The following is a 12,455-nucleotide window of genomic DNA, read 5'->3' on the forward strand; positions in this document are numbered from 1 at the left end:
ATAGTCAATAAAGTAGAAATCAATGTTTTTCTGGAACTCTCTTGCTTTTTCCATGATCCAGCGGATGTTGGCAATTTGATCTCTGGTTCCTTTGCCATTTCTAAAACCAACTTGAACATCAGGAAGTTCATGGTTCATGTATTGCTGAAGCCTGGCTTGGAGAATTTTGAGCATTACTTTACTAGCATGTGAGATGAGTGCAATTGTGTGGTAGTCTGAGCATTCTTTGGCATTGCCTTTCTTGGGATTGGAATGAAAACTGACTTTTCCAGTCCTGTGGCCACTGCTGAGTTTTCCAAATTTGCTGGCATATCGAGTCCAACACCTTCATAGCATCATCTTTCAGGATTTGCAATAGCTCAACTGGAATTCCATCACCTCCACTAGCTTTGTTCGTAGTGATGCTTTCTAAGGCAAACTTGACTTCACATTCCAGGATGCCTTGCTCTAGGTGAGTGATCATACCATCATGATTATCTTGGCTGTGAAGATCTCTTTTGTACAGTTCTTCTGTGTATCCTTGCCACCTCTTCTTAATATCTTTTGCTTCTGTTAGGTCCATACCATTTCTGTCCTTTATCGAGCCCATCTTTGCATGAAATGTTCCCTTGGTTACTCTAATTTTCTTGAAGAGATCTCTAGTCTTTCCCATTCTGATGTTTTCCTCTATTTTTTTTTTTGCATTGATCACTGAGGAAGGCTTTCTTATCTCTCCTTGCTATTCTTTGGAACTCTGCATTCAGATGCTTATATCTTTCCTTTTCTCCTTTGCTTTTCACTTCTCTTCTTTTCACAGCTATTTGCAATGCCTCCCCAGACAACCATGTTAACAGATGTTAAAGGGGAAATCAACAGGAGAACAACAACAGTAGAAGTCTTAAACATCCCCACTTATATCAATGGACAGATCATGAAGACAGAAAATCAATAAGGAAACACAAGCCTTAAATTACACATTTGACCAGATAGATTTCATTGTTAACTATAGCACATTCCATCCAAAAGCAGCAGAATGCACTTTTTTCTCAAGTGTACATAGAAGAGTCCCCTGGATATATCACATCTTGGATCATAAATCAAGCCTGGGCATATTTAAGAAAATTTAAATCATATCAAATATCTTTTCTGGCCAAAATGTTATATGAACTAAAAGAATAAAAACTGTAAAAAACACATGGAGGCTAAACAATATTTTTCTAAATAACCAAGAGTTCACTGAAGAAGGACATTAAGAATTATCTAGAAACAAGTGAACATGAAAGCATGATCATCCAAAACCTACAGGATGCAGCAAAAGCAGTGATAAAGGAAAAATTTATAGCAATACTAGTCTACCTCAAGAAATGATGAATCCATCAAACAAACAACATAGGCTTATACTTAAAGCATCTAGTAAAAGGACAAGAATCCCAAAATTAGTAGAAGGAAAGGAATCATGAAGAGCAGAGCAGAAATAAATGAAAACAAATTTGAAAAGAAAACAAAAAAAAGCAATAGCAAGGATCAATAAAGCTAAAAGCAGGTTCTTTAAGAAGATAAACAAAATTGACAAACCATCAGCCAGATTCATTAAGAGAAAAGGCAAAGTAGTCAAATCAATAAAATTAAAAATGAAAAAGAAGTTACAATGGACAACAGAAATAAAAAGATCATTAGAGACTTCTACGAACAACTATATGCCAATAAAATGGAGAACCTGGTAGAAATAGACAAATTCTTAGAAAAGTATAACCTTCTAAGAGTGAACTATAAAGAAATAGAAATTATGAAAAGACCAATGAAAATCACTGAAATAAAAATTGCGATCAAAACAATCCCCAAAAGCGAATGACCAGGTTCAGATGCCTTCACAGGTGAGTTCTATCGAATGTCTAGGGAAGACATAACACCAATTATTCTCAAACTCTTACAAAAATTTGCAGGGGTAGGAACACTCCCAAACTCATTCTATGAGGCCACGAACTTCCTGTTACAAAAATCAGAAAAAGATATCACAGAAAAATAAAGTTACAGGCCAATATCAATCATGAACACAGGTGCCAAAATCTTCAACAAAACACTAGCAAACTGAATCCAATAACACTTTAAAAGGTTCCTATGTGATGATCAAGTGGGATTTATCCAAGGGATGCAAAAATTCTTCAATATATGCAAATTAATTATTGTGATACACTATATTATCAAATTGAAAGGTCAAATCTTATGGTTATCTCAACAGATGCAGAAAACTTCTGACAATATTTGACATCCATTTATGATAAAAATGCTTTAGAAAATGGGCATAGAAGAAACTTACCTCAACATAATACAGGTAATATATGACAAACCTACAGCAAACATCCTCAATGGTGAAAAACTGAAAGCAAAATTTCCTCTACCATCAGGAAAAGTGTCAAAGGTGCCCACTCTCACCATTATTATTCAACATAGTTTTGAAACTCTTAGCCATGGCCATCAGGGAAGAAAAAAGAAATAAAGAAAATTTCTGGCTAGAAAATATAAGTAAGACTCTCACTGTTTGAAGAAGACAGGATACTATACATAGAAAACTAGAGATATAACAAGAAAATTACTAGAGCTAATCAATTAATTTAGTGTAGTTGCAGGATACCAAATGATTACACATAAATCCTTTGTATTCCTATACATTAGCAAGGAAAAATCAGAAAGAAAAATATAATTAAAAAATCTCATTTGCCATTGCAATAAAAATAATAAAATACTTAGGAATAAACCTATCTAAAGTTTAACCTACCTACAAACAAAAATAAACTCACCTACAAAAGACCTGCATTCATAAAACTATAAGAAACTGATGAAAGAAATCAAAGACAGTGCAAAGAGATGGTGAGCTATATTATGTTCTTGGATTGAAAGAATCAATATTGTGAAAATTAGTGGAAAACAGAACACTCTTTTAACAAAATTCCAAGCAAGATCCCTCTTGACACAGCTTCAAGAGTAAGAAAAATTTAAAAAAGAAAAACAACAACTGAGACCTAATGAAACTTAAGATCTTCTTTACAGCAAAGGAAACTATAAACAAGATGGAACTAAAACCCTCAGAATAGGAGAAAATAACTGCAAATCAAACAACTGAAAGGATTGATCTCCAATATATGCATGCAATTCATGAAGCTCAATATCAGGAAAACAAAAAACTCAGTCAATAAATGGGTGGGAGACTTAAACAGGCATTTCTCCAAGAAATACAGATGGTCAATAAACACATGAAAAGATGCTCACATTGTTCATTATTAAAGAAATGTAGATGAAAGTTACAATAAGGTATCATTTCACATCAGTCAGAATGGCCATAACTCAAAAATTTACAAGCAATAAATGCTAGAGAGTATGTGGCAAAAAGGGGACCCTCTTGCACTGTCGGTAGGAATGTATACTGATACAGCTACTATGGAGAATAGTATGGAGATTCCTTAAAAACTAGGAATAAAGATACCATATGACCTAGCAATCCCACTACCGGGTATATACCCTGAGAAAACCACAATACTAAAAGACATGTACCCCAGTGTGTTCCACATGTGTACCCCAACTTGTTCATTAGAGCACTATTTAGAAAGATGAATGTATAAAGAAGTGGTGGTACATATATACGATAGAATATTACTCAGCCATGAAATGGAAAAGATGTGAGTTAGCTGAACTGAGGTGGATGAACCTGCAGCCTGTTATACAGAGTGAAGTAAGTCAGAAAGAGAAAAACGTATATTAAAGCATATATATGCTAGAAAAAAAAATGGTGTGATGAACCTATTTGCAGGGCAGAAATAGAGACACCGACATAGAGAAAAGACGTGTGGACACAGCTGAGAAGAAGTTGGGACAAATTGAGAGAGCTACATTGAAAGATATATATTGCCATATGTAAAATATATAGCTAGTGGGAAGTTGCTATATAACACAGAGAGCTCAACTGGGTGTTCTGTGACAACCTAGAGGGCTGGGATAGGGTGGTGGGTGGAAGGGAGTTTCAAGAGGGAGGGGACATAAGTACATTTATGGCCGATTCATGTTTTTGTATGGCAGAAACTAGCCCAACATTGTAAAGTAATTTTCTGACAATTAAAAATTAATTTTTAAAAATAATTAAAAAAAACAATTATCTTTTTATATAAAACAGCACTCACATAACTATGAATAGAAGGGAACTTCCTCAACCTGATAAGTGGAATCTCCAAGGAACATAGTTAACATCAAACTTAGTATAGAAAGACAATGTTTTCCACTTAAAATCAGAAACAAGACAAGCATGTCTGCTTTCACCACTTTTTTGCAACATAAAACTATAGGTTTTAGTCAGGACAGTTAGTTCAGATGAGGAAATATTAATAATAGATAATCAGCCGCTTGATCTGCAGATTTGCAGGAGGCCAAAGCCAGGATCGCATTGTAACCATGTTTTGCAATCTGTATGAAAATGATGTCACTAATTGGAGTCGTCAGGGCAGGATTCATCAAGTTGAATATGCAATGGAGCTGTCAAACAAGGTTCAGCTACATTTTTTTTTAAAATCTGAAATTAAAAAAAAAACTCATTCAGTGTTGGTTGCATTGAAAAGAGCACAAGCAGAACTTGCAGCTCATCAGAAAAAAATGTTCCTTGTTGATAACAGTATTGCTATTTCAGTTGCAGAATGTACTGCTGATGCTAAATGTTGTGTAATTTTATGTGCCAGAGGTGTTTGGATTCTAGATTTGTATTTGACAGAACTCTTCCTGTGCCTTGTCTTGTCTATCTAATTGGAAGCAAATCCCAGATACCAATGCAGTGATATGGCTGGAGACCATATGATGTTGGACTGCTCATTGTTAATTATGATACAGGCCCTCACATTTTCCAAATTTGTCCATCTGCTAACTATTTTGACTGCAGGGTTATGTCCACTGGAGCCCATTCTCAAACAGCTTCTATTTACTTGGAGAGATATATGTCAAAGTTTTTGGAGTGCAATTTGAATGAACTGGGTAAACATGGTCTGGATGTCTTCTGAGAGACACTGCCTGCAGAACAGGATCTAACTACAAAGAATGTTTTCAATGGAATTGTCGGTAAAGACTTGGAATTTCTGCCATATGATGATGATGATGTATCTCCACTCATGGAAGATCTTGAAGAAAGACTGCAGAGAAAGACACAGCCTACTCAACCTGCTGATGAACCTACAGAAAAGGCTGATGAACCAATGGAACATTAAATAATAAATCAGTCTATATATGTATTAGGCTAACTAAACATTCAGAAAATGAAGATCATGGCATCTGGTCCCATCACTTTATGGCAAATAGATGGGGAAACAACAGAAACAGTGACAAACTTTATTTTCTTGGGCTCCAAAATCACTGCAGATACTGACTGCAACCATGAAATTAAAAGGTGCTTTCTCCTTGGAAGAAAAACTATGACCAACCTAGACAGCATATTAAAAAACAGAGACATTACTTGCCAACAAAGGTTCATGTAGTCAAAGCTATGGTTTTTCCAGTAGTCATGTATAGATGTGAGAGTTGAACCATAAAGAAAGCTGAGAGCTGTAAAATTGATGCTTTTGAACTGAGGTGTTGGAGAAGACTCTTGAAACTGTGAACTGAACTGAAGTGATATATGTATTATCATACATGTAAGATAGCAGGAGCATATACTGATGAGGATATTCTATACTTTGAACCAAAAGATGTGGAATGGTGGAATGGAATGGTATGTTTTAGGAATCAGTTCAGATGTGAGTTTTTCCCAAGCAACTTCACAGAGACTGTACATTGGAGTTCATTTTTCTTTAAGACTTTTTCTATACTCATTTTCAAGGAGGCATAGTTATCTGTATTAATGTATTTTATATGAAGAACATAGTGTCTTTGTGGTTTTACAGACAACTGTGACATAAAATTCTTTCACCTGAAAAATAAAGGGTAGATTGAAAAGGAAGAGTAAAACCTCTCTATTTACAGATGACTTAGATTTGTTTAAAATTCTAAGGAAGAAACTATAAATTTTAGAAATAATAAGAATTTCATTAAACTTTTAGAATACAAGATAAACAAAAACAATTATATTATCAATTAAAATACTAAAAGCCAAATAAAGCAATTCTACTTAATATAAAAAGGTATACTTGGGAATAAATTTTGCAATGATGTGAAAGAATACTATATTAAAGACTACACAAATTTGGGGGAAAATCAATACATGTAAAGATATTTCATATCTTGGACAAAAAAATAATACAACTAAAATGGCAATAATCTATAATTTAATCTGCAAATTCAGTGAAATCTCTGTAAAAATCCCCCAAGTTGATAAGCTACTCCTGAAATTCATATGGACCCAAAATAGCCAAAAAAATGTTGACAAAGGAAGACCAAATTGGAGGACACAACTTTTACAACTTTAAATTTGACATTAAGCCTTCAGAAGGAGGTGTGATAGTGTCATAAGGATAGTCACAGAGATTAATATAATATAACTGAGAGTTCAGAAACAAGCCTTTATATTTGTGGTCAATTGATTTTTAACAAGGGTCCCAAGACTGTCCAATGTGGAATGAAGAGTCTCTTCAACAAATTGTACTGTCACAATTATATATTTACATGCAAAAGAATGACACTGAAACCTTTCCTCCCACCATACTCAAAAATTTACATAAAATGTGTCATAGATGTAAACATAAGGGTTAATATGATAAAGTTCTTATAAGTAAATCTACATGACTTTGGGTTAGGCAGTACTTTCTTTAATATGGCACTAACCCTTATGGCAGAAAGTGAAGAGGAACTAAAAAGCCTCTTGATGAAAGTGAAAGAGGAGAGTGAAAAAGTTGACTTAAAGCTCAACATTCAGAAAACAAAGATCATGGCATCCGGTCCCATCACTTCATGGGAAATAGATGGGGAAACAGTGTCAGACTTTATTTTTTGGGGCTCCAAAATCACTGCAGATGGTGACTGTAGCCACGAAATTAAAAGACACCTACTCTTTGGAAGAAAAGTTATGAGCAACCTAGATAGTATATTCAAAAGCAGAGACATTACTTTACCAACTAAGGTCCGTCTAGTCAAGGCTATGGTTTTTTCAGTGGTCATGCATAGATGTGAGAGTTGGACTGTGAAGAAGGCTGAGTGCCGAAGAACTGATGCCTTTGAACTGTGGTGTTGGAGAAGACTCTTGAGAGTCCCTTGGACTACAAGGAGATCCAACCAGTCCATTCGAAAGGAGATCAGCTCTGGGGTTTCTTTGGAAGGAATGATGCTAAAGCTGAAACTTCAATACTTTGGCCACCTCATGTGAAGAGATGACTCATTGGAAAAGACTATGATGCTGGAAGGGATTGGGGGCAGGAGAAGAAGGGGACAACCAAGGATGAGATGGCTGAATGGCATCGCTGACTTGATGGACATGAGTCTGAGTGAACTCCGGGAGTTGGTGATGGACAGGGAGGCCTGGCATGCTGCGATTCATGGGGTCGCAAAAAGTCGGACACGACTGAGCGACTGAACTGAACTTAACTGAAAAGCAAAAGTGACAGAGAAAAAATAAGCTGAACTTTATCAAACTAAAAATATGCATGTCAATGAATACTATCACAGAATGAAAATACAACCAATAAAATGGGAGAAAATATTTGCAAATCATACATCTAAAAAGAGAGTAGTGTTTAGGATATGGGGGCTTTGCTGCTAGCTCAGTGGTAAAGAATCCACCTGCAAATGCAAGAGACTTCCCTAGGTCAAGAAGATCCCCTGGAGAAGGAAATGACAACCCACTACAATATTCTTGCCTGGGAAATCTCATGGACAAAGAAGTCTGGTAGGCTACTATCTGTCCATGGGGCTACAAAAAGAGTTGGACACGACTTAGGGACTAAACAACAATACTCCAGGATATATACAGAACTCTCATAACAACAATAAAACACCAAAGAATCCAATTTAAAAAATGAGCACAGAATTTGGATATTTCTAGAAATAAGATATAAGTAAAAGACTTATAACCCCATGAAAACATACTCAACATCATTAGTCATTAGGGAAATGCAAATAAAAACCACAATAATATACCACTTCATACTCATGCAGTTTAGTTCAGTTCAGTTGCTCAGTCGTGTCTGACTCTTTGCGACCCCATGAATCACAGCACCCCAGGCCTCTCTGTCCATCACCAACTCCCAGAGTTCACTCAGACTCACATTCATTGAGTCAGTGATGCCATCCAGCCATCTCATCCTCTGTCGTCCCCTTCTCCTCCTGCCCCCAGTCCCTCCCATCATCAGAGTCTTTTCCAATGAGTCAACTCTTCGTATGAGGTGGCCAAAGTACTGAAGTTTCAGCATTAACGTCATTCCTTCCAAAGAACACCCAAGGCTTATCTCCTTTCGAATGGACTGGTTGGATCTCCTTGCTGTCCAAGGGACTCTCAAGTCTTCTCCAATACCACCATTCAAAAGCATCAATTCTTCAGCACTCAGCTTTCTTCACAGTCCAACTCTCACATGCATACATGACCACAGGAAAAACCATAGCCTTGACTAGACGGACCTTTGTTGGCAAAGTAATGTCTCTGCTTTTCAATATGTTATCTATGTTGATCATCACTTTTCTTCCAAGGAGTAAGCGTCTTTTAATTTCGTGGCTGCAGTAACCATCTGCAGTGATTTTGGAGCCCCCCCAAAAATAAAGTCTGACACTGTTTCCACTGTTTCCCCATCTATTTCCCATGAAGTGATGGGACCGGATGCCATGATCTTTGTTTTCTGAATGTTGAGCTTTAAGCCAACTTTTTCGCTCTCCTCTTTCACTTTCATCAAGAGGCTTTTGAGTTCCTCTTCACTTTCTGCCATAACAGTGGTGTCATCTGCATAGGGTGACTATAACAAAAAAAGACATCGGTAACAGCAAGTGTTGACAAGGATATGGAAAAGTTGCAACCCTCATACTTCCCTAATGTTGGAAAACATTTTGGCAAATAATCAAAATGTTAGATCTACAGTGCCATGTGGCTCAACAACTTCATTCTTAGTTATATAGTCTGAGAGAACTGAAATCATACATCCATACAAGAACTTGTGCACACATTTTCAAAGCAGCATTACTAATAATATTCAAAAAGTAAAAGCAATCTAAATATTTGTCAAATGATGCATGCATAAAATATGTGGTATACACAAGCAGCAAAATGGGATTCATCAGATAATGGAGTGTACTTATACGTGAAATAACATAGATGAACCTCGAAATAAGGCTGTCACAAAATATCACAGATATTATGATTCAATTTATATGAAATGTCTGGAACAGGCAAACACTTAGAGACAGCTAGTAGAATAGATTTTATTTAGGTCTGGAGTAGGGAATGGGAAAAGAATCCTAATGGATATGAGGCTTCCTTTCAGGGTGACAAAATGTGCTAAAATTAGATAGTGATTGCAAAACTCTGTGCCAGTTATTACCAATAAGACAATGTTATATATGTCAGTGTCCATCAATAACAAATCAGAAAATAACATTTATGCAGAATGAAATATATAAAATATTTATGAATCAAAAAAAAACCTGAAGAATACAAAGTAGAAAAATTAATGGAGAATCTAGAAGGAAAGATATTTATCTTGTCAAATATCTTCATTTTACCACTGCAAACAGTTTTTTTTTAATAAAGTAATTCAGATCAATGATGGAGTTCATTATTGGTATGGAAAAATAATGCAAGGCTTCTAACCCTGGATCATACCTTGTTTGAGAACCCAGGGATTTTAATGCAGTAGTTAATAAACAGTTATGTTCTGTATCTTAATTATATTCTATAATAAATTGAATGAATCATCCCCTCAGGCATCATTATTATGGAGTATGTGGTATTATTTTTACCTGAAGACACCTGGTAATAGCATTTTAAAATGGAGGGAAAAGAACTGGAGCTCAGAGGGAGTACTGGTTGATTCCAGAAACTCAAGAAGCTCACTCAGATTCCAGTTTGTGACTAAGAGGTTGTTCTCAGACACTAAGGTTGTCAGTTTCATATTATTGTTTGTTAATATGTACATATCAATAACCATCCCTAAACTATCTACCAGTGACATTAAAACTCTTTTGATGCAATCAGGTAATATATTGGTTACCATATTTTCGAGAGAAAGAGAGATCCTTTTGGGACAACCCTTATTCCTGCTACCACCTGGATTTACTTGCTCTCTAAACCCATGCACAACTACCTCTTTTCTTAAAGCTACTATGCTGGGAATTTACTTTCTTTTTCTTCTGCATTTGATTCCAACTTCCCTCTGTCCAATTTCTTATCCTTTTCCTCTTTCTTAGAGTCTTCCTTAGGTTTACATATATGATATTATACCGTTGAAAGAAAAAAACGCACGTTAGATAATTTTCAAGCTTATGTTGAAAAATGCATTTATACTATTCTCACATTTGATTAACAGTTTGCCTAGGTATAGAATGCTGGAACATAAATAGTATTTCCTCAAAATATTCTATTGTCTTCTAGTTTCCAGTATTGCTGTTAATAAAGTTTATTTCTTAACTCAGATTTATTTCCTTGACTGTTTTTTTTTCCAGAAGCTTTAATGACTTTCTGATTTGTGTTTCTGAAAATTTATATTTATCAAAGTTTTCAACTTCTAAAATTTGTTGTCAGCTTTCCCCTGCTATGATCTCCTCTCCTGTTCTTATTTTATATTTGTGGTTGCATTTTATCTGCTCATTTGATGACATTTTAGTAAAGTGAAGAAACAGATAAGCTTAAATATTGAAAGTCTCTTTTTTAAAGCATAATAAAAATTTAAATACACATAAATAAATTCTTGTGACACTTTTAAATTGGATAAGTAAACAATAAACTCTCCATGTGCCTATACAGCATCAAAAGTCATCTATGAAGGAATAAAATTAAAAATAGTCTTATAATTGCATGCAGTATTAAATGCCAGGAAATAATAGAACAAGGTCTATATAGTTTTGAGGAAAATCTTTTGAGTCAATAATTCCATATTGTCAAAGTTGTTATTATGCATAATGAGAGAAGCTTAATATTTTATTCATGAAATATTTCACTCATGAACAACTCTTTTTTTTAACAAATTTTACCCCAATTTCCTTTTTTTTTTTTTAAATTTACAATATTGTATTGGTTTTGCCATACATCAACATGAATCCACCACAGGTATACACGTGTTCCCCAACCTGAACCCCCCTCCCTCCTCCTTCCCCATACCATCCCTCTGGGTTGTCCCAGTGCACCAGCAATATTCAAATCCCCCTGGTTTAATAGTTGAGTTTTACTTTATTTTTTTAACAAAAAACATTTACTGGAGTATACTTGATTTACAATGTTATGTTCCTTTTTACTATACTATAAAAAGAATTGGTTAAACATATACAAAATATTTATTCTTTTTTATAAAGATTTTATTCCCATACTGATTACACAGTATTGAGTAGAATTTCCTGTGTGGTTCAATAGGCCCTTTTATAATTAGAAGTGTGACTATGTCAATACCAAAGTGAATATGTCAATACCAATCCAAATTTATCCCTCATCTCATTCCCCTGCTAACCATAGACTGTTTTCCACATACTGTGACTCTAATTCTGTTTTGTAAGTAAGTCAAATAGCAACATTTTTTAGATTCCTCATACAAGCAATATAATCCAATATTTGCTTTTCTCTGTTTCACTTACTTCACTCAGTATGACAATGTCTAGGTGCATCTATGTTCCTGAAAATGGCATTATTCTGTTCTTTTTTTTTTTTTTTACAGGTGAGCAATATCCATTGTATGTATGTAACAAATCTTTACCCATTCATCTGTTAATGGACTTTTAGGTGGCTTCCATGCCCTGGATATTATATATAGTGCTGCAAAGAACTTTGGGGTGCACATATCTTTTTGAATTATGGCTTTCTCCAGATATATGCTGAGGAGTAGAATTCCTAGATCATATGTTAGTTCTATTTTCAGTTTTTTAAGGAACTATCATACTGACAGTGTGGATCACAATAAACTGTGGAAAATTCTGAGAGATGGGAATACCAGACCACCTGACCTGCCTCTTTAGAAATCTGTATGCAGGTCAAGAAGCAACAGTTAGAACTGAACGTGGAACAACAGACTGGTTCCAAATAGGAAAAGGAGTACGTCAAGGCTGTGTATTGCCACCCTGCTTATTAAACTTATATACAGAGTACATCATGAGAAACACTGGACTGGAAGAAACAAGCTGGAATTAAGATTACCGGGAGAAATATCAATAACCTCAGATATGCAGATGACACCACCCTTATTGCAGAAAAGTGAAGAGGAGCTAAAAAGCCTCTTGATGAAAGTGAAAGAGGAGAGTGAAAAAGTTGGCTTAAAGCTCAACATTCAGAAAACGAAGATCATGGCATCCGGTCCCATCACTTCACGGGAAATAGATGAGGAAACAGT

General features: G+C 35.3%; 1 pseudogene; it reads left to right on the plus strand.

Moving 5' to 3' along the window:
* Positions 1-4,419: 4,419 nt before the first annotated feature.
* Positions 4,420-5,225, plus strand: LOC138929932 (proteasome subunit alpha type-1 pseudogene; annotated as a pseudogene).
* Positions 5,226-12,455: the final 7,230 nt, after the last annotated feature.

Source organism: Ovis canadensis, chromosome X, assembly GCF_042477335.2.
Source record: "Ovis canadensis isolate MfBH-ARS-UI-01 breed Bighorn chromosome X, ARS-UI_OviCan_v2, whole genome shotgun sequence".
Taxonomy (NCBI): domain Eukaryota; kingdom Metazoa; phylum Chordata; class Mammalia; order Artiodactyla; family Bovidae; genus Ovis; species Ovis canadensis.